We start from the raw sequence: 26,145 nt of genomic DNA on the forward strand, positions 1-26,145 counted from the left end.
GGACACAGGTGGTGTGCTAGAAATGTGTTACCTAAGATTACCTGAAATAGGGGCTCATCAAAGCATATTTTTGGTCAAATGTCTAATGCTAGTGTTAAAATCAACATTGAGTTAAAGCTGAATGTTATCCAGGCAAATCTCAAAGATTTCTTTGTCTTCAACTCCTGAAAATGATCAACAGTGTCATCTAATCATTTCTGCAAACATTTGTTTCCCTCCATAGATTCAAAACAATAGGAACTATCTTATTAAAACATTCTAAGACTTAATTTCAGGTTTGATTAGTGAGAACAATACATGTTTTAGATACTCCAGTTTTCTTTAACACTTTCCTTTTTTCTTCATATACTTTATATATTTTATTGTGTATGATTCATTATGGATATTATTATGCATGAGTTTAGGATTTTTTTTCTCCTTGCAATATTGAGATGTCAGAGCTAATTGTTCTCCTTTTAATTCATTCTCACAGGATGTGTAGAATTCACAAATAGAGCTTTTTCATGAAAAAGGCTGTTTTTCATTATTTGAATGGAACTGAATAACTCAAAATCAAATACAGCTCCTAAGGGTTATTTTGTTTAATGTTGGCATACTAAACAAGCTTACAAATAATATATCATGAAATAATCGAATCTCTTAATGACGTCTTAAAAAATTTGGCTCAAAGGATATAATGTTCTTTCAAAAGTTGTCATGTAATGAACCCTTTCTCAATACTCACATTAACTCATTTGTTTCCCTAGTCTCAGTTATAGTATTATATTTTTGTAATAAAACAGATATTTAAACTGATACAATAGTAATATATAAATCATATAAAGTCATTTATTCTTTACACCCCAAGGTAACTGTAGAGTGTTTATACATATTTGAAAGTTGATGTTCATATCGTAACAATAAATATGAATGACATGCATTGTTTGTATTTTTGATGTTACTTTGCTTATCAGAAATGGTGGTAGTTTAGGCTATCAGATGGTCACTGACCTCCACCAATTTAAGGATGCTACAAATGACCAGCAAGTAGATATTAGGCCAAGACCCAAACCAAAGCAAAATAGTGGGGATTTGGGCTTAACCAAGGACAAAGCCAAAGTTCAGTTCATCTGTACCTTAAAAAGGGAGGTGAAATGAGGTACTTCATAATGTTTTTGCTGTTTGAGAGCTAATTCTTCTTTTATGACATGCAAATATGTTTAACATTTTTGCATTTCTAATTTCATTTGTGTTTTCAGTAATGTGTTATATACTCTAGTAGGGAACTGAATTTAGTTTGTATATTTCTCATCTGATTGAGAAAGTAATACATCTTTATCATATGAAACTTATAAAAAAGTATAAATAGAAAATTTAAAAATCACCCATTACCCTTCAGTCCAGAGACAACTTTTGTTAATATATTTTTATTAGAGTGTGTGTGTATGTTGAAACAAAATTGGGCTCATACTGAACATAAAATTTTTGTAACGCAGCCACCACATTGTGAGGAATCCCAGGGCATATAAAGATGCCTTGTGTAGGTGTTTGAACCTACAGGTCCAGCTAAAGTCCAGATGACAGCCAGCATCCACTGTCTGACATGTGAGTGAGCAAGCCTTTAGATAATTCCAGTCTCTGATGCCAAATAGAGAAACAATGAGGTGTCCATGCTGTACCTTGCCCAAATTCCAGATTCCAGAGCAAAAGAAATGTGAGTGTTTTCAGCTGCCAAATTCAAGGGTACTTTTTAGGTCATCAGAGTTTTCATTTGGCAATCATATATTTTTAAAAAATTTTAATCGAATCTAACTTAAATATGGTGAAATGCATAGATCTTAATTGTGCAGTTTGACCAATTTTGACAAATGTGTACACTTGTGTAACTCATAATCTGTGTAACCCTTGTAAAGGTGAACATGGTAGGCCAGAGTGAGCAAGGTGTAAGTGTTAGATGCTGAGTAGAAAAGACTGGGAGGACTTTGGTCATAATATAAATATGATAGGAAGCCATGAGATTTTTGAAAATATACTTTTAATTTTAGAATAGTTTTAAATTTGCAGAAAGTTGTGAAGATAGTACAGCTAGTTTCCACATACCCCACATCCGGTTTTTCCTCTTGTTAACATGTTTCATTAGTATGGTCATTTGTCACAGCTGGTGAAGCAATATTGATAATTATTATTGACTAAACTCTATACTTTATTTGATAGATTTCTTTAGTTTTTACTTAAGGTTAAGGTCTGTATTAGTTAGCTGTCATAACAAAAACCATAGACTGTGTGGATTAAACAACAGAAATTTATTTTCTCGCAGATCCAGAGGCTGGAAGTCTGAGATCCAGGTGCCAGCATGGTTGGATTCTGGTGAGGGCTCTCTTCCTGCCTTGCAGACAGCCACCACTTGGGGGTGTGCTCACATGGTCTTTTCTAGATGCGTTCTTGGTGAAAGAGAGAGCAAGCCCTCTGTGTCTCTTTTTATAAGGGCACTAATCCAGTCAGGCCAGGGCCCTACCTACCTTCACAACCTCATGGAATCCAAATTACCTTCCAAAGGCCCCATCTCCAAATGCCATCACATTGGGGGTGAGGGCTTCAACATATGAATTTTGGGGGGAAACAGACATTCAGTCTATAGAGTCCTTTTGTGTTCCTGGATCTTATGCAGGCTACTGTATTACTTTTTTTTTTTTAAAGACAGAATCTCACCCTGTCTCCCCCAGCCTAGAGTGCAGTCATGTGATCACGGCTCACTGCAGACTTGACCTCTTGGGCTTAAGTGATCCTCCCACCTCAGTCTCCTGAGTAGCTGGGACTACAGGCATGCGCCACCAGGCACGGCTAATTTTGTATTTTTTGGAGAGAGGGGATTTCACTATGTTGCCCAGGCTGGTCTCGCAAGTGATCAGCCTGCCTCAGCCTCCCAAAGTGCTGGGATTATAGATATGAGCCACCGTGCCTGGCCCATATTACATTTAGTCATTGTGTCTCCTTAGCTTCCTCCAGACTGAGGCAGTTTCTCAGACTTTACTTTTTTTTTTTTTTTTTGGTGACCTTGTCTGCTTTGAGGATAACTGGTCATGGATTTTGTAGAATCTCTCCAGTGGGATTTATTGAATGTTTTTCTCATGAGTCTGTGCTTATGGGTGTTTGAGAGGAAGACCACAAAGATGAAGTGTTGTTTTCATCATATCATTCCAAGGGTATGTACTTTGAGTGTGACTGATTACTCTTGATGTTAATTTGATCACCTGGCTGAGGCAGTGTCTGTCAGATTTCTCCACTGTAAAGTTTCTCTTTTTACTCCCACTTTCCATATTGCACTCTTTGGAAGAAGCCATTCTGAGCAGCCTATGCATAGGAGTAAGCTGTGGATGCTTTGAATAGAGGAATTAGCTACTCTGGTTTACCTCTGAAGAAGCTCTCATTACTGTGTGGAGGGCAAGAGTTGAATCAGGGAGGGGAGTTGGCTTGTGGTCACAGTAGTCTAGGCTCGGTGATGGTGGTCATGGCGGGTGTGGTGCAGAGTGGCCTCATTTGGGATATACTTGAAGGTAGAACTGATATGACTTCCTGGTGGATTGAATGTGGTTATGAGAAAAAGAGAAGACTGAAGGATGACGCTTCCTAAGTTTTTGGCCTAAGCAGCTACGGCAGATAATTATGGGGAGCTAGGGGACAGGGCGGGGAGGACTGGAAAAGAAGTGGCTTTTGGAGCATGGGAAGGGTGGATATGAAAGCTTTTCCTTTGGGCTGTGTTAAGTTTCAGATGTTTGTTAGACTTTGAGGTATAAACATGTAGACCACTGAAGATGTGAGTCTGGAGTTCCGATATAGATTAGGTCTCAATATTCTATTTGGGGGTCACACATTTTATCTTTAAAGAATTCCATGTATTTTCAGAATAAGAATTTAGTTTGATAGAATAAAGAACCTGTGGTAATTTGATTCGAATGATGAAAAAAATTTAAATCAAACTTTTTTTCCCCTGAAAGCATTGTGAAAAAACGGTAAAATGTAGATCATTTTTCAATCAGCATCAGTGTGACCTGTCTGTGTCTGACCTAACTCTCAGCTAATATAGCCAGTTGAGCAGTGGAAGATGAAGAATTTGATTTGCATATCTTAAAGCCGTTGAGAAAAGGAACTAGACATTTTAGTTTTTTTTTCTCCTGAGGAACTATATGCATATATTTTGAGCCTTACATTTTTTTCTTAGAGGGAAACTAGTCAGGAGTGGGAGGCCTCTGAACAAGCTGCATTCTGTGTAGCCACCGGCTTTTCTTTCTCTTTCTCCAGGAGAACACTGGCCCTCAGCGCCTCTTTCTGCTTCCCCTTGTTCAGACCATTGGGGGCGACTGGCTTTCCTGTCTGACTCCTCCTGTTTTGGTAATGAAGATAGGGAGGCTGAAGGATTGATGTTATTTGGCTCCCTATTTAAAAGGTAGTTATGTAAAATTAAATAAAATTTGGCCAATACCACTTGTAACTTTAAGTTGTTGTGGAAATTGATTGATTATTATTCAGAAAAGAGAATTTTAAGTTAATAATATTGGAAGAATTTATGGTTTTTTCTCTTCCCTTCCCTCCCCCCAGTTCTTTATTTATTTTTAGAGCTTTTTGTACTAGTACATCCTCCCTTTTCTGGGGAGTTGATTTGAGAAATTAGATTTGCAAGAGAATGTATGAGAGTGTATGCTTTTAGAGGATGATGAAAGCCACTCGCGCTCCAACTTAAGGAAAACCCTTTTAAGCTCCCTGCATGCCCTTTCTAGACCCCATCCCAGAGAGGAATGACTGCTGGAATATTGTGTTAATCATTTCCTTGCTTTCTTCGTAGTGTTAACCACAAACGTATATATGTATGTGGTAATAAACATGAAATTTGCCATCGTAACCATCTTTAAGTGCACACAGCTCAGTAGTGATAAGTATATTCACAGTGTTGAGCAGTAGATCCCCAGAACTTTTTCATTTTGCAGAACTGAAGCTGCATATTCATTAAGCAACTCCCTATTTTCCCCTCACCCCAACCCCTGCCCTTTTGTTTCTGTGAAGTTGACTGTTCTAGATACTTCGTGTAAGTGGAAACCTGTAGTGTTTGTCTTTTTGTGACTGGTTTAATTTCACTTAGCATATGTTTTCAAGGTTCATTTATGTTTTCACATATGAGGTATGTTATGGGACCTCATAAAAGTCAGAATTTCTTTCCTTGTAAAAGCTGAATAATATTCTATTCATAGGTCTTAATTTCCATGTGATTGAAATTGTAACATTTTATTCATGATTTGTGATATTTTTGTACCTAGTTTAGGAAAGTCTTCTGTATGCTGAGATTGTAAAGATATCTTCCTATATTATCTTTTTCAGAAATAATTTTTCTTTATTTTAAAACAATATTAAATTCACAGAAAAGTTCCAAGTACAATTTAGAGAATGTTTTCCTGAACCATTTGAGAGTAAGTTGCTGACTCACTGCTCCATCACTTCTGGATACTTTTGTGATATTTCCTACAAAAAAGGACATTCTTCTGTGTAATCTCAAAATGACCATCAAAATTAGGAAAGTAGTAAATTTCTATCATCCAATCTTCAGACTTAAAGTTTTACCAGTTATCACATCAAGTCCTTTTTAGCAACAGGGTCCAGTTTGGAATCATAGGTTGCATTTAGTTCGCATGTCTCTTTAGTCTCCTTAAGTCTGGAACACTCCCTTTATTGAATTGAGAAATATTCCTTCCTCTTCTGTTTTCTGGAAGGGACTGTGTAAAACTGGTATTAATTCTTTTTTAAACATTTGATAGAATTCTCCAGTAAAACCATCTGGGCCTAGAGATGTTTTTTTCTAGATTTTAAATTCCAAAGTGTTTCGTTAACAGTTACAGGGCTATTTAAATTATCTGTTTCATATTGGGTGAGTTATAGTAGTTCGAGTATGGAATTGGTGCATTTCACCTAAGAAATTTCCATTTTAGCTAATCTATGTACATTTTTATTCTTCCTTACTTTAGATATATTTGTAATGAAAATACAATATGTATTTATGAAAATATGTATTTTACATCTGTATCATATGATTTCATATCTGTATCATATAATTTGGATCAAGCTCTAGATGCAGCCAGGACCTCAGTGGCAGGCTGTATTCTGCACAGATGGGAGTCTCAGTGACCTGTAAAGTCTGTGCCTTTACACACTTCAGAATTTGCTATGCATGAGTCTCTCTGACTGTGGATAGTTGCATTGTGGCTATTCTGTGCACACACCTCGTTCTATGTCAATTTTTTTCCATGACTTATTATTCAAAACAGTGTGATACAGTGAAAATCAGATCCGCTATGGTCCCTGCCCCCAGGTTGCTTAGAGTCTCTGAGGGGTTATGGAGAAGTAATTAGGAAATTGGGAATCAGAGTGGTTTGTGTTCTGATGAGGAAGGGACAGGTCCTTATGAGAACACAGAAAAGAGGTACCTGTTTTATTCTCCTCTGCATCTCTAGCACCTGGTACAGTACCTGGCATATAGTAGGTGTCCCACTAAATCTTTGTTGAATGAATGAATAAACTCGGAGGTGGGTTGATTGCATGGTCACTTTTGGGGAGATCTTACATCTGAGCTAAGTTAGTGATATCCACTGGAAGTAGATGGATGGAGGGAATTCTCCAAGGTGGGTGCAACAGTATGCAGTGTCATAGAAGCAAAGAAAGCTTAGCAATCTAAACAGTTGTCTAGAGCTGACTATTTGCAAGTGAGGAGTGGTTTCCAAAAGTGATTACAGACAGAAGGCTAAGAAGAAGTTACTCTGACCAAAGTATATATTGGACAAGGTTCGCGAAGAACTAGAATTGATTTTTATGAATTAGCATTTTTGGTTCTGGCTGTTGTGTTTACCATTGTTAAGTTTAGTTTCTAACATACCTTAAGAATAATGCTTTCCAAGTGAATGAGAAATATTTTTTTGTGAAGTGTGGTACAGCTTTCTCCAGGTCTTACCTACTCGTCTTACTCAGACTATCTTTGCTCTAAAACAAAACTTTCCTATGCTATAAATATGTCTGTGGTAAATCACGAGTTGACTGCTAATAATGGTGGGTCATACATTAGCGTTTTCATGTGCCAGGTACTGTATTGAGACCCTGCCATGGGTTATCTCACTTAATCCGTACAGCAACCCTATCTGAGAGGAAACCAAACCTGGGCTCGCTCCCACTTTACAGAAGTAACTAAGGTTTGGGGAAGTTGAGTGGTGTGTACCCAGCATCGCTTAGGTAAGCCCACTACTCATATTTGGATCTAAGTCTGTCTGTCTTCATTAACCATTGAGTTTTGTTTGCTCTTTCCAATGTTTCATATGTCTTTTTATTAAATAAAAAAGGCCTGGGATTTAGTTTTGGGTATAGATCTTCAGAAAGTTCATCAGTTAAATATGGAAATAGTTTGTAATGAAATAACATATTAGGACACCCCTAAAGCAAATTACAGAAGCCCACTTCAGCTAGCCAACATGGCTGGATACACATAGTCCAACAATAAACACTGTGTTCTTCATCTCTGTCTCCCTTCCTTTCTGTCCTTCCTGTTTCCCCCTCCCTCTTTATCCCACTGCCCTACCCCCTCTCTCATCCTGCTTTTCTTTGAGTGTTGGCCCATTCACTCCTGTCACAGAAGCAGCTCATTTGAAACCAGCTCCACTTGTGATCCTGGGAAGGGAGAGCATCGTCTTCTCTGAGGCTCTGGCAGAAATGCCCTAGGGAAGACTTTTGTTCCTGGGGCCTGTGGCTGTGACAGGACTTTGTGAAACTACATGGAATGGGGCTGTTGGGGGCAACAGCATATCTGTATTTCATCTTGATCAGACATATTTGATGGCTGAAAGCTATAATTATTATGTAAAGATAATGCACAGTATATTTTAATAGCTTTATCAAGATACAGTTCATGTACCATACAACTCACTCATTTAAAGTGTACAATTCAATGGTTTTAATGTACTCAGAGCCATGCAACTATCACTGCTGTCTAACCTGGAACATTTTCATTGCAAAAAGAAACCTTGTACCGTTAGCAGTCACTCCCCATTTCCCCAAATCCCTCAGCCCTAAGCAACCACTCGTCTACTTTCGGTCTCTGTAGGTTTGCCTGTTTCGTGTAAGTGGAATCATACAATATGTGGTCTTTTGTATCTGGCTTCTTTCATTATCATAATATTTTCAAGGTTTATCTATCTTTGCATATCAGTGTGCATTTTTTATTGCCAAATAATATTTCATTATATGGATATGCCACATTTTATTTATGCATCTGTTGATGGACATTTAGGGTGTTTTCACATTTTGGCTATTATGAATAATGCTGCTGTGAACATTTTTGTAGAAGTTTTTGTGTAGATTTAAGTTTTCAGTTATCTTGTGTATATACCTAGGAGTGGAATTGCTGGATCATATGATAACCATGTCTCACATTTTGAGGAACTGTTTTCCAAAGTGGTTGTACTATTTTATATTCCCATCAGCAGTGTGTGGGAGTTCCAGCTTCTCCACATTCTTGTCAACACTTAACGATCTTTTTGATTGTAGGCATCTTGGTGGATGTGAAGTGGTATAGTGCATAATATTTTATAAAAAGGTTGTTTTGTTTTTTGAACAGTTGCCTGTTTACTTGTTTTTGTTGCCTTGTATTGGACCTCTCCCAGTGGGCTCTGAACCTTTTCCACCTCAGTCTAGGTGGCCAGGTAGGCAGACCATGTCACTCAAAGGATCAGAAGTGGATGTTTGCTTGTTTTTCTTTTTCTTTATAAACCTCATAATCTACAAGTGCAGATAGGGATTATTCTTATTTTCTTATTAAGAAACTATGGTATAAAGAGGTTGTAAATGCCAGAGGTTACTTGGTCAGGGCTAGAACAGGGATTTGTCTTTAGGGTTGATTGGGTGGTGTTGAGTTGCTTGCCTCAGATCCGCTGTTGTCAGCCTGCTGTGATGTGGTAGGTGCATTCCTGTGGCATACATTCCCACTGTGTTCACTGTGTTATATGTAGTTCCCACAACCTAGTTGCATCTCTACTGCTGTTTTTCTTAGAAATGTGAGGGCAAGAGTAATATTTCAGGAATAATCTTTATTAAATTGTTCACAAACTTGACTACTTTAATTTTCATTTGTATAAATTACTTGCAGCATACCAAAACTGAGCTACTTTTCTATGATTCACAATTGCTGCCTTTGACTACTTAATTATGGTGACCTTTATCAGCTGTGTAGGGCTATTTAACATTCACCTTGGGGTTGGTATAAAATGTGATATTCTGGCAGTCCATAGTCTGGGATGCACAGATGGTTTTCCATCTGCGGCTTTCTCCCTAGCCCTAAAGGGACACTATTGTTAGGCGTATTAGTAGTGGAGTCTGCGTATCAGGACTCCATGTTGAGTCTTGCGTTGTCAGCACAACATGAAAGAATCTTTGTTGATCACACCTTATGTAAGAATCTATATTGATCTCTTGCCATCGATTTGCCACATGTCGCTGTATAGTTTGGAAGTCAAAAACTTGTGATTTAGAGTTGCTGTTAAACTCATGCTTAATATTATAATGGCATCAAGCAATAGCAAGAAGAGATTACACATATTGGCAGTACCCCCTAAATTTGGAATAATACAATGATCTGCATAAAATAAAAGGAAACATGAGCTTGCAAGTATCTTAACAACACATACTTGTTAAGCTGATAAATGTGGTGGGACTAGGTGCTGGGGGATACAATGAACAAAACAGATAAGAATCACGGTCCTTATAAAATGTACATCCCAGTGATTATTTTAACGATTTCCTAGAAAATCATTCATCATGTGTGACATTGAGGCAAAATAGTCTATTGCGATTTTCTTTGGTAGCAATGTCTGGAAACTTTAAAACTCTAAAAAAGAAAAATAAATTAAAAATGCCTAAATTGGTTCATTTAGATAGTGTATTATGTAAGTGATTATTGGTTAAATATCCCAAAGGCAAGATACCACTGATCCCAATCTAATCATTAAAAGTTAGTACTTTTTATATTGACCTGATCCTTCTTGAAAAGTGTACTATTTTAGTGGGAAGCAGTATAATTTCAAAATCAAATCAACATATCCATAAGTTGATAAGCTGACATTGTATCTAATGGAAATCTGATGATAATGAGGCAGGCCAGTAGAGGAGTTTTTTTGTTCTTTAGAAGCATAATTTGAAGACTTGAAAATTAGTAGCACTGTTGAAATTGACCTTTATTTTTAAATAACAGATAGGTAGTGTGCTGATGTTGTAAAAAAAGGTTTGAGGAAAGCACATCTCACACATGAGTGTGGAAACCCAGTCATCACACTTAGGAATTAAAAAAGGATTCAAAATAGACCCCTGCCTCCACCCCCCCCCCCACCTTTTTTTTTAAGATGGGTGCTTTTTTAATTTTTATTTTACTGTAAGTTCTGGGATACAAGTGCAGAATGTGTGGGTTTGTTATGTAAGTATACGTGTGCCATGGTAGTTTGCTGCACCTGTCAACCCGTCATTTAGGTTTTAGGCCCCAGTGCATTAGCTATTTGTCCTAATGCTCTCTCTCCGCTCACTCCCCACCCCCTGACTGGCCCCAGTGTGTGTTTTTCCCCTCCCTGTGTCTATGTGTTCTCATTGCTCAACTCAGGTGGATGCCTTTTACCCCATAGTACCTAGGCACTTGGAGAGGAATGCTTTCAAGTTAAATTAGGAAAGGATCACAGTTCTTATTTGGGCTAATGCTTCTGATGGTCATAGCAGGAATGAATGAGTGAACAGATAAATTTTATTAGCAAATATAATAAGTAAAATTGTTTACAAGATAATTTTATATAATGAAAAATACCATAAAGTCAGTAACATGGGGTCCATGACAAGTGATTGGGGATGCTTCTTTAGATTGTAAGGTCTGTGAAGCTTTGGAAGATGTTATTTGGGTTGTGAATGGTGAAACATTTGTGTGCATTCCATGTGTGGAGGTGGGGAAGTGTCAGCTTTGGGGTGGAAGTGAGTTGAGTGTGTTGGAGACGGTCAATATATTGGAATATAGCCAGTGAGAGAAACAATGCGAGATGAGGCTGGAGAGGTGGAAGGGGCCTTGGTCTTTCAGGGCAGAGTAAGGAGCGGAGATTTTATTTTAATCATGGCAGTCTGTAGAGTGTTTTAGGGTCTGGGTATTGGTGGCCTCATGTGTGTGGCTGCTGTGTAGGGACTGACTGGTAGAGGCAGGAGAGGAAATGGGGACCTTAAAGAGCTATTGTCCAGATAAGAAGCCATCGCAGCCATGGAGACAGAGTCTGGGCCAGCTTTGTGATGTGCTTTGAAGATAGAGCTAAGGAACTGAAGCGTGGATTCCTTGTGGAGGGCAGGAGATGAGCAGTCAGGGGTTGATTGCTAGGTTTTGGTTGAAGTGTGATGGTGCAGTTACTCAGATGGGTCAACTTGGAGGAGAAGTTGGTGGTGAGGGGAATCAGCAGTTCCCTTTTGGCCACAGTAAATTTTAGATACTCATTAGACAGTCAAGTGAGATAGTTTAGTGGACAGCCGAATAAATGTCTGAAGTTCATCAGAGAGGTCAAGACTAAAATGACAGAGGAAGGTGTCAGCAACATAGAGCTCACTTCAGAGCCATATAGGACTGGATGAACTCCCCATTAGGGAGTGGGCTCTGCAGTTTACTTCCTTAAACTGAGAAAGTTGGACAGGATGGTCTTTAAGGTCCTCCTTTTTCCAAAAATTAGATGTTCATCGAGTTCTAAGAGCCTTTGTAAGAAACTTGAAGTGATGAGAATTTTCTCTAAAATACTCTAGCTTCTTTTAAGCCATTGAAAGGATGAATGGGGAAGAAATACAGACATTTCAGTATTCCACATCTGTATTCATTCCACAATTGCTTGTCCACAAAGTGTGATATGTAACTTCAATGAAATACCCTTCTGAGAGGGAAAGTAATCTCAATCACATTGCAAGGTTTTCAGTTGAACCCAGTGGTGGTCACTGTGAACTTATTTTTATTAAAAAAAAATTTAAACAGCTTTATTGAGGTATAAGTGACACCAAAGCTGTACATACTAAAAGTGTAAAATTTGGTGTTTTGACATAGGTATCCACCCATAAGGCTGTTACCAGAATAAAGATGATAGACATATCTGACACCCCAACAGTTTCCTTGTGCCCTTCAGTACCGTCTCCCTCCTGCCTCTCCCTGGCCTCCATCCCCAGGCAACCACTGATAAGCTTTTTGTCACTATAGATTAGTTTGGGTTTTCTAGAAATTCATCTAAATAGAATCATACAGTAGGCACTCTTCTCTCTTTCTGGCTTCTTGGACTCCACATAATTATTTTGAGATTCATCCATGCTGTTGTCTGTGTCAATAGTTCATTCCTTTTTATTGCTAAGTAAGTAATATCCTACTGTATGACTATACCAGATTCACTTGTGCAGTCATTATGAAGTTAGACTACTTTCTTTTTCCTTTCAACAGGTCTTCTGATTTGCTGGTATTATTTGTAACCACCTAAGAGATTAAACGTGTCGATGTGCACACACAGGGAGACACACTCTGAACGCGCTTTATGGAAGGGTTTCCTTGTTCTGGTATTCATCCCCCTTCTTCCTGTTCAGGGATGGGCTGCTTGGCTTCTCATTTGTCAGAGCAAGCTTGACAGTGTTTGGAGAGGAAGCAGGCCCATCCTTTCTGTGCGTCTGTGTTCTGTGTGATGCTTTGGGATGTGTGTATGTTGTTGAGCCTTACTTATTTTTTATCTGGCTTGTATTTATTTCAGTAGGTCGCCTACTGAAGCTTCATAGTTTAACCCTTCCTTAGGCTTCATAGTTAAGCAGTTGTGGATGCAGTTAATCTAGTACCTTTTAATTTCATAGGAGAGTGTAAATAAATTCCTTCTCAGTTCATAGGAATTTTTTATAGTTGGTTAAGACAGATCAAAATGAGACAAGCACTCATTATTAGCCTGGTAGGTAGGTGCCTACCTTTAATCTCTGTGGTGCCTTGATTAAATCGCTCGCTTTCTGCTTCTGTTTCCATGCATTTGGGAAAACTCACTGCTTTTTGGTTTGTATGGATGGTCTGAGAATATATTTAGGGATTTGTGAGTTAATCAACCTTTGGGAGTCTGGCTGTTTTTAACAACATATGGATGCCTGGGCTGTAGATTGGCAGTTCTCTGTGCTGTTATCTGGGGAGGAAGAGGAGAGGATGTTGTGTCTGATGTACAGGCTTGTCCTGCAGAACAGGGCTTCTTGCTGGCTGAACCCAGTGTATTTGGTGTAGGTGGAATTAGAATGGGCAGTGGCCATATAATTCAGGAGATAAGAAAGAGTCTTAAGAGAGGCATGCCAAATAAATCTCTCTACTTTGTGTTCTCATGATGCTATTTCTCTGCCTAACATAAGACTTAGTGGCCATCGTTTTTGTTTGTTTGTTTGTTTGTTTGTTTTGTATTGTTCATTTAATTGTCCTCTTTTACTGGCCTGTAAGTTTTGTGAGTGCGGGGACAACCATGGCTGTGGTGTTCATCCATTGTACCTATACAAGAAGTGTTTACAGAATGTTGATAGAATGTGTCCTTACGCTTCATGTATTTATTTTACATTTGTGGTTATAAAGTTTCTAGTTGTAGCAATTAATGTTTCCCTTTAGGAAAGATGGAAGATAAATATGAGCTGTTGTATTAGTCTGCTCCCCTTGATTTTAAGCAAACTCTTGAGGCATGATTCTTGCCCCCACGCGCTCATCCCCATTTTCCTTTCAGTGAATGAAAGGCACAGATGGAGCCAGGCCTTCCACTCAGGGATTGGTAGTAATGCATAGATGAATAAAATTTGTTCCCAAGCCATCAGAAGCTCACAATCAAAAAGGAAAGTCAGACTCACAGGCCAGTAAGTGACGGTTTAATATAAGCACGTACAGAAATTACTTTAAAAGTATTTTGGGATCCCAAAAAGTATGAATAAAGGTTCTACTTTCTAGGTTGAAGAGGTGGGTAGAAGTGACCCCCTTAAGTAAAATAGGAGATCCAGGAGGAAACGAGGCAGATTTGGTAAGATGGTGGCATTGGTCAGGTACAAGTGCAGTAAATAATTCAGTTTTTGGATGTTTTCAGTTTGAGTTTTGTGCAGAGTGTTATTCTTTCTAGGTAATCTGTAGATTTTTGTGTTGGTTTATAGAAAGCACTTTCCCCAGTTGGTAGCTTTGAATTCATCTTCATTGTTTGTGAGGAGGCTATACTTTTGGATTAGATATTCTCCGTTACCTTACTAAAGTTGGCTCAAAGTAGTAGAGCCAACTTTCTGCTTACATTATGCTTGGAAAAAGTGTTTTTTCTGTGGCAATGGCCTAGAAATGCCTAGGATGAAAATGCTTGCATCCTTTAAGGTGTGGTTGCCATTGCATAAAATTTAGTGGGATGAAACGAGCAGATTCAGTATAGGGAGATGAGGTAATTACTATCTTAAATTTTGGTGCTTAGCTTCTTGTTTGGAAATTTGAAAGCAAGCATGTATTATTTTAAAAAATCATCTATTTGGGAGTAGGTAATAAATGCCCATGTTGCAAAATATCAAGGGAGATAGGTACATAATGAAAAAATAAGTCTCACTTTTACCCCATCCTCCACCTGCAGGGGCTGCCATTGTTTCCAGTTACTGGGTATCCTTCCAGAGATATTCCACTGGAGACGTCTGTTACCTCTTGGAAATACAGAGATAGCATGCTTTCTGGATTGGTTAATTCAGTGGCTCAGCAACCTCATCAAGGCCTGGGTTCTTTAATCTTTCTGTTCTGCTTTCTTATTTATTTCTCCTAGGCTGCCCGCCACATGATTCCCAGGTGCCTTTCCCCTTCCGTGTGTCTCACGTACCTGGCAAAGTCCACAGGCGAAAAGCAAGTATCTTTGTTGTATCCCTTTTTAAGAGTGAGGAAGACTCCCAGTAATCCCTAGCCGTATTTCTCATTGAACAGAATTGCAGCACAGTTACATTCCCAGAATTAGTTGTTGGTGATGATTGGCTGAGACCAGTCACTATTCATCCCATGAGACTAGTGAAGAGTCTAGCTTTTCTTAAAACACATGACTGCCTGGTCTGGTTACTGAACAACATCTGGGTTCTCTTAGCAAGGAGAAAGTATACTGCTATGGGGTATCTAAAAGATCATTTCATCTTAGTACTTGGTACTTGGTACAGGGCTGCCTCATTCTTTGTGATGGCTAGAGAGCATTCATTCCATTCACTTCATGTACCATGCTTTAGTAGTCTCTGTCTTTTCCAATTTTGATATTATCACTGTGCTGCAGTACATGTTTATAAATGTAAATACATCGTTTTCCCTATTTCCAAATTGTTCCCTATTAACGTTATGTCAGTATATATTAAATACTTCCACCAACAATGTTTAGTGTGCCTGTTTCCTTATACACTTGACAGTACAGAATACTGCTGAAGTCCATCTGATAGATGAAAATGTTATTTTACTTTGATTTTAATTTCCGTTTCTTGTATTATAGGGTTTGGGCATCTTTTCTTAGGAATGAATCATTTGTGATTCTTTTTCTGAGACCTGACTGTGCCTATGCTCTGCCTACTTTTCTATTATACTGTTTTTATTATTGATATGTGGGAGCTTTAGATAGATTAAAGAAATTAGCTCTTGGTGATATGACTTATACTGTTGCTTTTTTTTTTTTTTAGCTTGAGTTACTTTTATTTATTTATTTATTTTTATTATACTTTAAGTTCTAGGGTACATGTGCACAATGTGCAGGTTTGTTACATATGTATACATGTGCCATGTCGGTGTGCTGCACCCATTAACTCGGCATTTACATTAGGTATATCTCCTAATGCTATCCCTCCCCCCTCCCCTCACCCCACGACAGGCCCCGGTGTGTGATGTTCCCCTTCCTGTGTCCAAGTGTTCTCATTGTTCAGTTCCCACCAATGAGTGAGAACATGCAGTGTTTGGTTTTTTATCCCTGTGATAGTTTGCTGAGAACAATGGTTTCCAGCTTCATCCATGTCCCCACAAAGGACATGAACTCATCCTTTTTTATGGCTGCATAGTATTCCATGGTGTATATGTGCCACATTTTCTTAATCCAGTCTATCATTGATGGACATTTGGGTTGGTTCCAAGTCTTTGCTATTGTGAATAGTGCCACAATAAAAATATGTGTGCATTTATCTTTATAACAGCATGATTTATAATCCTTTGGGTATATACCCAGTAATGGGATGGCTGGGTCAAATGGTATTTCTAGTTCGAGATCCTTGAGGAATCATCACATTGTCTTCCACAATGGTTGAAACAGTTTACAGTCCCATCAACAGTGTAAAAGTGTTCCTGTTTCTCCACATCCTCTTCAGCACCTGTTGTTTCCTGACCTTTTAATGATTGCCATTCTAACTGGTGTGAGATGGTATCTCATTGTGGTTTTGATTTGCATTTCTCTGTTGGCCAGTGATGATGAGCATTTTTTCATGTGTCTGTTGGCTGCATAAATGTCTTCTTTTGAGAAGTGTCTGTGCATGTCCTTCGCCCACTTTTTGATGGGGTTGTTTGTTTCTTTCTTGTAAATTTGTTTGAGTTCTTTGTAGATTCTGGATATTAGCCCTTTGTCAGGTGAGTAGATTGCAAAAATTTTCTCCCATCCTGTAGGTTGCCTGTTCACTCTGATGGTAGTTTCTTTTGCTGTGCAGAAGCTCTTTAGTTTATTTAGATCCCATTTGTCAATTTTGGCTTTTGTTGCCATTGCTTTTGGTGTTTTAGACATGAAGTCCTTGCCCATGCCTATGTCCTGAATGGTATTGCCTAGGTTTTCTTCTAGGGTTTTTTTGGTTTTCGGTCTAACATTGAAGTCTTTAATCCATCTTGAATTAATTTTTGTATAAGGTGTAAGGAAGGGATCCAGTTTCAGCTTTCTACATATGGCTAGCCAGTTTTTCCAGCACCATTTATTAAATAGGGAATCCTTTTCTGCATTTCTTGTTTTTGTCAGGTTTGCCAAAGATCAGATGGTTGTAGATGTGTGGTATTATTTCTGAGGGCTCTGTTCTGTTCCATTGGTCTATATCTCTGTTTTGGTACCAGTACCATGCTGTTTTGGTTACTGTAGCCTTCTAGTATAGTTTGAAGTCAGGTAGCGTGATGCCTCCAGCTTTATTCTTTTGGCTTAGGATTGTCTTGGCTATGTGGGCTCTTTTTTGGTTCCATATGAACTTTAAAGTAGTTTTTTCCAATTCTGTGAAGAAAGTCATTGGTAGCTTGATGGGGACGGCATTGAATCTATAAATTACCTTGGGCAGTATGGCCATTTTCACAATATTGATTCTTCCTACCCATGAGCATGGAATGTTCTTCCATTTGTTGGTATCCTCTTTTATTTCATTGAGCAGTGGTTTGTAGTTCTCCTTGAAGAGGTCCTTCCCATCCCTTGTAAGTTGGATTCCTAGGTACTTTATTCTCTTTGAAGCAATTGTGAATGGGAGTTCACTCATGATTTGGCTCTCTGTTTGTCTGTTATTGGTGTATAGGAATGCTCGTGATTTTTGCACATTGATTTTGTATCCTGAGACTTTGCTGAAGTTGCTTATCAGCTTAAGGAGATTTTGGGCTGAGATGATGGGCTTTTCTAAATATACAATTATGTTATCTGCAAACAGGGACAATTTGACTTCCTCTTTTCCTAATTGAATACCCTTTATTTCTTTCTCCTGCCTGATTGCCCTGGCCAGAACTTCCAACACTGTGTTGAATAGGAGTGGTGAGACAGGGCATCCCTGTTTTGTGCCAGTTTTCAAAGGGAATGCTTCCAGTTTTTGTCCATTCAGTATGAAATTGGCTGTGGGTTTGTCATAAATAGCTCTTATTATTTTGAGATACGTCCCATCAGTACCTAATTTATTGAGAGTTTTTAGCATGAAGGGCTGTTGAATTTTGTCCAAGGCCTTTTCTGCATCTGTTGAGATAATCGTGGTTTTTGTTGTTGGTTCTGTTTATGTGCTGGATTATGTTTATTGATTTGCATATGTTGAACCAGCCTTGCATCCCAGGGTTGAAGCCCACTTGATCATGGTGGATAAGCTTTTTGATGTGCTGCTGGATTCGGTTTGCCAGTATTTTACTGAGGATTTTTGCATCGACGTTCATCAGGGATATTGGTCTAAAATTCTCTTTTTTTGTTGTGTCTCTGCCAGGCTTTGGTATCAGGATGATCCTGGCCTCATAAAATGAGTTAGGGAGGATTCCCTCTTTTTCTATTGATTGGAATAGTTTCAGAAGGAATGGTACCAGTTCCTCCTTGTACCTCTGGTAGAAATTGGCTGTGAATCTGTCTGGACTTTTTTTGGTTGGTAAGCTATTAATTATTGCCCCAATTTCAGAGCCTGTTATTGGTCTATTCAGAGATTCAGCTTCTTCCTGGTTTAGTCTTGGGAGGGTGTATGTGTCGAGGAATTCATCCATTTCTTCTGGATTTTCTAGTTTATTTGTGTAGAGGTGTTTATAGTATTCTCTGATGGTAGTTTGTATTTCTGTGGGATCGGTGGTGATATCCCCTTTATCATTTTTTATTGTGTCTGTTTGATTCTTCTCTCATTTCTTCTTTATTAGTCTTGCTAGTGGTCTATCAACTTTGTTGATCTTCCAAAAAACCAGCTCCTGGATTCATTGATTTTTTTGAAGGGTTGTTTGTGTCTCTATCTCCTTCAGTTCTGCTCTGATCTTAGTTATTTGTTGCCTTCTGCTAGCTTTTCAGATTGTTTGCTCTTGCTTCTCTAGTTCTTTTAATTGTGATGTTAGGGTGTCAATTTTAGATCTTTCCTGCTTTCTCTTGTGCGCATTTAGTGCTATAAATTTCCTTCTACACACTGCTTTGAATGTGTCCCAGAGATTCTGGTATGTTGTGTCTTAGTTCTCATTGGTTTCAAAGAACATCTTTATTTCTGCCTTCATTTCGTTATGTACCCAGTAATCATTCAGGAGCAGGTTGTTCAGTTTCCATGTAGTTTAGTGGTTTTGAGTGAGTTTCTTAATGCTGAGTTGTAGTTTGATTGCACTGTGGTCTGAGAGACAGTTTGTTATCATTTCTGTTCTTTTACATTTGCTGAGGAGTGCTTTACTTCCAACTGTGTGGTCAATTTTGGAATAAGTGTGATGTGGTGCTGAGAAGAATGTATATTCTTTTGATTTGGGGTGGAGAGTTCTGTAGATGTCTATTAGGTCCACTTGGTGCAGAGCTGAGTTCAATTCCTGGATATCCTTGTTAACTTTCTGTTTTGTTGATCTGTCTGATGTTGACAGTGGGGTGTTAAAGTCTCCCATTATTATTGTGTGTGAGTCTAAGTCTGTTTGTAGGTCTCTAAGGACTTGCTTTATGAATCTGGGTGCTCCTGTATTGGGTGCATATATATTTAGGATAGTTAGCTCTTCTTGTGGAATTGATCCCTTTACCATTATATAATGGCCTTCTTTGTCTCTTTTGATCTTTGTTGGTTTAAAGTCTGTTTTATCAGAGACTAGGATTGCAATCCCTGCCCTTTTTTGTTTTCCATTTGCTTGGTAGATCTTCCTCCATCCCTTTATTTTGAGCCTACGTGTGTCTCTGCACATGAGATGGGTCTCCTGAATACAGCACACTGGTGGGTCTTGACTCTGTCCAATTTGCCAGTCTGTGTCTTTTAATTGGAGCATTTAGCCCATTTACATTTAAAGTTAATATTGTTATGTGTGAATTTGATCCTGTCATTATGATGTTAGCTGGTTATTTTGCTCATTTGTTAATACAGTTTCTTCCTAGCATCGATGGTCTTTACAATTTGGCATGTTTTTGCAGTGGCTGGTACCGGTTCTTCCTTTCCATGTTTAGTGCTTCCTTCAGGAGCTCTTTTAGGGCAGGCCTGGTAGTGACAAAATCTCTCAGCATTTGCTTGTCTGTAAAGTATTTTATTTCTCCTTCACTTATGAAGCTTAGTTTGGCTGGATATGAAATTCTGGGTTGAAAATTCTTTTCTTTAAGGATGTTGAATATTGGCCCCCATTCTCTTCTGGCTTGTAGAGTTTCTGCCGAGAGATCCGCTGTTAGTCTGATGGGCTTCCCTTTGTGGGTAACCCGACCTTTCTCTCTGGCTGCCCTTAACATTTTTTCCTTAATTTCAACTTAGGTGAATCTGACAATTATGTGTCTTGGAGTTGCACTTCTCGAGGAGTGGCATTCTCAGTATTTCCTGAATTTGAATGTTGGCCTGCCTTTCTAGGTTGGGGAAATTCTTCTGGGTAATATCCTGCAGAGTGTTTTTCCACTTGGTTCCATTCTCCCCGTCACTTTTAGGTACACCAATCAGACGTAGATTTTGTCTTTTCACATAGTCCATATTTCTTGGAGGCTTTTTTCGTTTCTTTTTACTCTTTTTTCTCTAAACTTCTCTTCTCGCTTCATTTCATTCATTTGATCTTCAATCACTGATACCCTTTCTTCCAGTTGTTCGAATTGGCTACTGAAGCTTGTGCATTCATCACGTAGTTCTTATGCCATGGTTTTCAGCTACATCAGGTCATTTAAGGACTTCTCTACACTGGTTATTCTAGTTAGCCATTCGTCTAATCTTTTTTCAAGGTTTTTAGCTTCTTTGTGATGGGTTCGAACTTCCTCCTTTAGCTCAGAGAAGTTTGATTGTCTGAAGCCTTCTTCTCTCAACTCGTCAAAGTCATTCTCCATCCAGCTTTGTTCCGTTGCTGGCGAGGAGCTGCATTCCTTTGGAGGGGGAGAGACGCTCTGATTTTGAGAATTTTCAGCTTTTCTGCTCTGTTTTTTCCCCATCTTTGTGGTTTTATCTACCTTTGGTCTTTGATGATGGTGACATACAGATGGGGTTTTGGTGTGGATGTCCTTTCTGTTTGTTAGTTTTCCTTCTAACAGTCAGGACCCTCAGCTGCAGGTCTGTTGGAGTTTGCTGGAGGTCCACTCCAGACCCTGTTTTCCTGGGTATCAGCAGCAGAGGCTGCAGAACAGCAAATATTGCTGAACAGCAAATGTTGCTGCCTGATCGGTCCTCTGGAAGCTTTGTCTCAGAGGGATACCCAGCCATGTGAGGTGTCAGTCTGCCCCTACTGGGGGGTGCCTCCCAGTTAGGCTTCTCGGGGGTCAGGGACCCACTTGAGGAGGCAGTCTGTCTGTTCTCAGATCTCAAACTCTGTGCTGGAAGAACCACTACTCTCTTCAGAGCTCAGTTGGAAATGCAGAAATCACCCGTCTTCTGCGTCACTCATGCTGGGAGCTGTAGACTGGAGCTGTTCCTATTCAGCCATCTTGGAACTGCGTACTATAGCTTTTAAGTTTGTTGTTTGTCCTTTGACTTTGTTTATGGTGTTTTGCCCATGAAGGAATTTTTTATATTTATGTGATGAAGTTGTATCTAATTTTTTTATTGTTTCCAAAGTTTGTGTTATACTCAAAATATTTCAGATATTATCTTTATCGTATTCTGAATACCCATTATGTGTTTGGATCTATCACTGGAATTCTAGTTATATTTCACTGATCTGTCTGTTCATCTGTTCATCATTCTAGGTTCTAAAAAATGTGTTCTAGTCTGTGAAAGGAAGGTCATAAATTTTCTGGCTATCTCACATGTTTATATTTCAATATTAGTTTTAAAATCAAATTTTCTTTTTTAAAAATCCTATTGACATTTTTATTGTATGGACTTAAATTTAATGATTAACATAGGGAGAAAGTAACATCTTTATGATTCTGAGTCTTCCCATCCAAGAATGTTTTGCATTTCCATTTATTCGAGTGAAGCTCTTTGAGCAGGGTATCTGCTTTGGACAGTTTTGTGAACCTCTGTTTCATTAGAGCCATTACATATTTTTTGTGTCTATTTATTACAGTACATAGTGTTACTGTTAATAATACATAAGGTTTAATAAAAAACTAAAAGTCAGTATCTGTGTAACCACCCTGGGCAAAAAGTAGAAACATTACCAGCCCACAAAAGTCCCTTGTTGTCTGTCACTATTATAACCCGTTCTCTCCCTTCATAGGTAAACACTTCAGTGACTTCAGTGATTGTCATTTTCATGTCAATTATGTAGGCATTCCCAGACAGTATGGTTTATTGCTTGCTTTTTGGAACTTTTTGTGAAGTACATTTATATGTTGTATATATTCCTCTGAATTGACTTGAGATGTATGGTTTCTTCTAGAAATTATAGTTTCTTCATCTTTGTTGTTCTGTGTGATTTCCCATTGTACAGATAAACCAGAATATATTTAGCCATTTTGCTGTTAAAGGTTTTATTTTTCCTTGGCATTTGGCTATTATGAACAACATTATATTGAACATTCTTGTACATGCCTCTCCTAGTCCCCATGTTAGACACATGGGTATTGGAGTGCTCTGTCATGGGTAGGACTATTTTCAATCCTGTAAGAAAATACTGAATTTTTTTCTAAAGCACTTGTTGACCACATATGAGAAATCCCATTGCTCTACATTGTAGTCTGCATTTGGTATTGTGACACTAAACTTTTGGCAATCTGGTGGATGTGTAATGATGTCTTATTTGGCTTTGTTTTATCTCATAAAGATGTAAAAAATGGTTCTTTCCTTTGCCTTTGGGCCCTATCATCTTTACTTAACTTTGAAGTTGGTTTGTGGCTGCGAGGTTGGTTGATGAGGACTCTTGTTTTCCAAACGTAGCTGCATATAAGTTTTGCCTGGGAAATCAAAAACAAAAAAAATAATTCAAGGTCTCATTTCAGACTGGGGAATAAAAAGTTACGGAGCTAGAATCCAATAATCTGTTTCTAACTAGCTGTCACATGATTATTATACAGCTAAACTTCCACAGATAAGATTCCAGCACAGGGCGCTTGAAACTGAAGGTTGTTCTGTCTGTCTATACTATGTCTTCTTAGTCTGGTGAGTATTTGGCAGTCAAAACACACCTCAATTTGGAATAACCACATATAAGTGCTCATAGCCACATGGGGCCAGTGACTATTACATTGAGCAATGCAGATCTGTTCAGAAAATTGCTTAGCAATAAGTGTATAGTTTGTTAGCATTTTGAACTTTGATATACACTTTGATCTTTCACATCAGGTTGTATACTTCACGCCTCCTCACTCCCCTTTCCATCAATGCAGGGTCTCACAAAGACTGGCTGTTCACCTTGGGAGGGACTGGTTAAGAATATGTTATCAAAAATCCGTTAATATTATTTTTAAAAATTAGAACATATTTTGTATTCCATCAGTAGAGATGTGGATGTAACAATTGATTTTTTGGGGCTGTTTTTATTGATTTGTTGAAGATTGTAATCACTTTGCGCTATATTGAAATTTAAGGTTTTTTTACTCCAAAATTATTATAGGTTAATTTTTGGCTTAGTGTAGAATGCTTAATTCTGATGTGGAGATAATTAACAAGCTTTTGTTGGGCACGTGTGGCAGTTGATGGGCATGTGGCTAGTGGCTATCATATTGAACAGTGCAGATCTTTTCAGAAGATTGCTCAATTACGTATAAGTGTATGGCTTGATATGCATTTTAAATACCCTAGAAACTCCTTTCTCATGTTCTAGTAAGAGGGAGGAAATTTAAAGCATATAAAGCTGGAGAAAATATACATATAAAGCTGGAGAAAATATACAATCTTTTGTGGAGACAGAATGTAAATTTGTGGATAACATTTTTGTATTTTTTAACCACATGTTAATTAAAGTGTAAGCACCCTTAGTAAAAATTTAAAAATGATAAGATCAGGTTCAACTTTGGAACTAAAAGGAAAAAAGTGTAAGATGGAGATCACAGAGGTTGAGGTCCCACATCTGCCATACTTGCTGTTTCCTTTTAAAGTAGAGATAACACTGATCTCACATGAGCATTGAGGATACCTTAGCATTTCACATTCGTGAAATGTAATAAAATTTATTACACAGAAATGGAAAATGTTAGCACTGGGAGCGCTAAGGTATTTGGTTTAAGTAGGAAATAGGTATAGATAAATGTTTTAATGCCGTAAGTGGAAAATTCAGAATTCCTGGTTTCTCTTACTCAATGATATAATTACACTTGAACTATTTTCTGTTTTTTAAAAAAACTAAACCAAGAAGTACATTGATGCGTGTCCATGTGTTCGTGTAATACAGTTGTATGTATACTGCAAAAATAAAAAGCTAAAGAGCTCACAGACCGTAAAGGAAATCACTATTGGAAAAGACACCATAAACAAAGATACAAGACTAAGCCGTAGACTGAGAGAGATGCTATTTGCAAAAGATCAGTTTCAGATATATAAAGAATTCTTTTTAAAGAAGTCAGTGAGAAAAAGACAAGCTGATAGAATAATGGGCAAAGGATATAAAGGGAAAACTAAATGTCCAATAGACATAAGAAAAATGTTCATCCTGGCTAGTAATCAGGAGAAATACACATTTAAAAAATAGAGAAATAATGTTTTATATTTATTAGCTTGGCAAAAATTAGTAGTCTGACAGTACCAAGTGTTGTCAAGAATATGGAGCAGTGGAACTCACGTTGCTGATAAATAATTAGGAGAGCAATTTAGCAATACTTAGTCAAGTGGATGTTGCTTGACTTGGAGGTTCTACTCTGGGTATTAACACAATGAAATATAATACACAAGATGAGTAAATAAGGTAGAGCCATGTGTATCAACATAGATAAATGTCAGCAATGTAATATTAAGTGAAAAAAATTGCAGAAGCCTACGTTCAGTTTTACACCATTTTTAGTTTAAAATATTCAAAGCAATACAATATGTAAAATACACAAGTAGCAAAAGTATAAAAATATGCACGAGAATACTGCAGCAAACTTAAGGCTGGTAGTTACTCTTTGTGGGAGGGGTGGAAGGAATAGGGCCAGAGGAGGGGTTTGCACAGGAGGCTTCATTGTACGTGTAGTATTAGAAATACTGGAATATTTCAAGTCCCTGTCGTTCTCCATTACCTCCTTCCTAGAGGTGACAGCATCTAATGGTTTAGTGTCTAGTGTTTCTGGGCCTGTGCATATGGAAGTAGAATAGCATGGGCTCTGGAGTAAGGGTACCTGGTTGTGCAAGGTGGCTGTGATTATTACATGAACCCCTTCTTGTAAAGCACAGTGCGCTGCACTGCCTGGCACACATCTGGTATCTACTGAGCACCTACAGTTAGTGAAGTATGGTATATATAAATGGACTATATGGACACTATATTAATGTCTAGCACATAGTAAAAGCATAGTAGTCTCATAATTACAGAATAAATGCATATTTAATAAATGAATGTCTATACATAGTTTGGATTTTTCTTCTACAACTCGTAACTTTCACTTACTAGTATTTCTTGGTAATCTTCCATATCAAAATATACAGATTTATATAATTATTTTCACCACATTTTAAAAAATCTAATTTTAATTTTTAGTTTCAGGTTGGGTGTGGTGGCTCATGCCTATAATCCCAGCACTTTGGGAGGCCAAGGCGGGTGGATCACTTGAGGTCAGAAGTTCAAGACCGCCTGACCAACATGGAGAAACCCCATCTCTACTAAAAATACAAAAATTAGCCGGGCGTGGTAGTGCATGCCTGTAATCCCAGCTGCTTGGGAGGCTGAGGCAGGAGAATCACTTGAACCCAGGAGGCAGAGGTTACAGTGAGCTGAGATCGTGCCACTGCACTCTAGCCTGGGCAACAAGAGCAAAATTGTCTCAAAGAAAAAAAAATTAGTTTCTTTTTGTGACTTTCGGGTTAGTTTTTTCCCTCCCCCTGCCCCCCCGCCTCAATTTTTTTTTTTTGAGACAGGCTCTCACTCTGTCGCCTAGGCTGGAATGCAGTGGCGTGATCACAGCTCACTGCACCCTTGACCTCCAAGGCTCAAGCAATCCTTCCACCTCACCTCCCCAGTAGCTGGGACTACTGGTGTGCACCACCATGCCCAGCTAATTTTTGTATTTTTTTGTAGAGATGGGGTTTCACCATGTTGCCCAGGCTCAAACTCCTGGATTCAAGTGATTTTCCTGTCTTGGCCTCCCAAAGTGTTGGGATTGTAGGTAGGAGCCACCTCGCTCGGCCCTGATCTTTGAACTGATGTTTATCTTTCTCCTACTGGCT

At 38.4% G+C, this 26,145-nt stretch overlaps 1 protein-coding gene and 1 non-coding gene across 9 annotated transcripts in view; one reads left to right on the forward strand and one right to left on the reverse strand.

Moving 5' to 3' along the window:
• The window catches only part of MBOAT2 (membrane bound O-acyltransferase domain containing 2), a 150,919-nt gene that overhangs the window by 14,801 nt on the left and 109,973 nt on the right, over positions 1–26,145 (forward strand). The window contains exon 1 of one of the 8 annotated variants that reach the window (XM_063594661.1): positions 4,280–4,423. The exons of the other annotated variants lie outside the window; for them this stretch is intronic. The gene's annotated coding sequence lies outside the window, so the exon portion shown is untranslated. Of the gene's footprint in view, positions 1–4,279; positions 4,424–26,145 lie in introns of those variants that run through there. 8 annotated transcript variants of the gene reach the window in all.
• LOC112439008 (small nucleolar RNA U13) lies at positions 10,247–10,352 on the reverse strand. The gene has a single exon (XR_003027316.1). It is a non-coding gene; the product is annotated as a small nucleolar RNA U13 (small nucleolar RNA).

Source organism: Pan paniscus, chromosome 12, assembly GCF_029289425.2.
Source record: "Pan paniscus chromosome 12, NHGRI_mPanPan1-v2.0_pri, whole genome shotgun sequence".
Taxonomy (NCBI): Eukaryota; Metazoa; Chordata; class Mammalia; order Primates; family Hominidae; genus Pan; species Pan paniscus.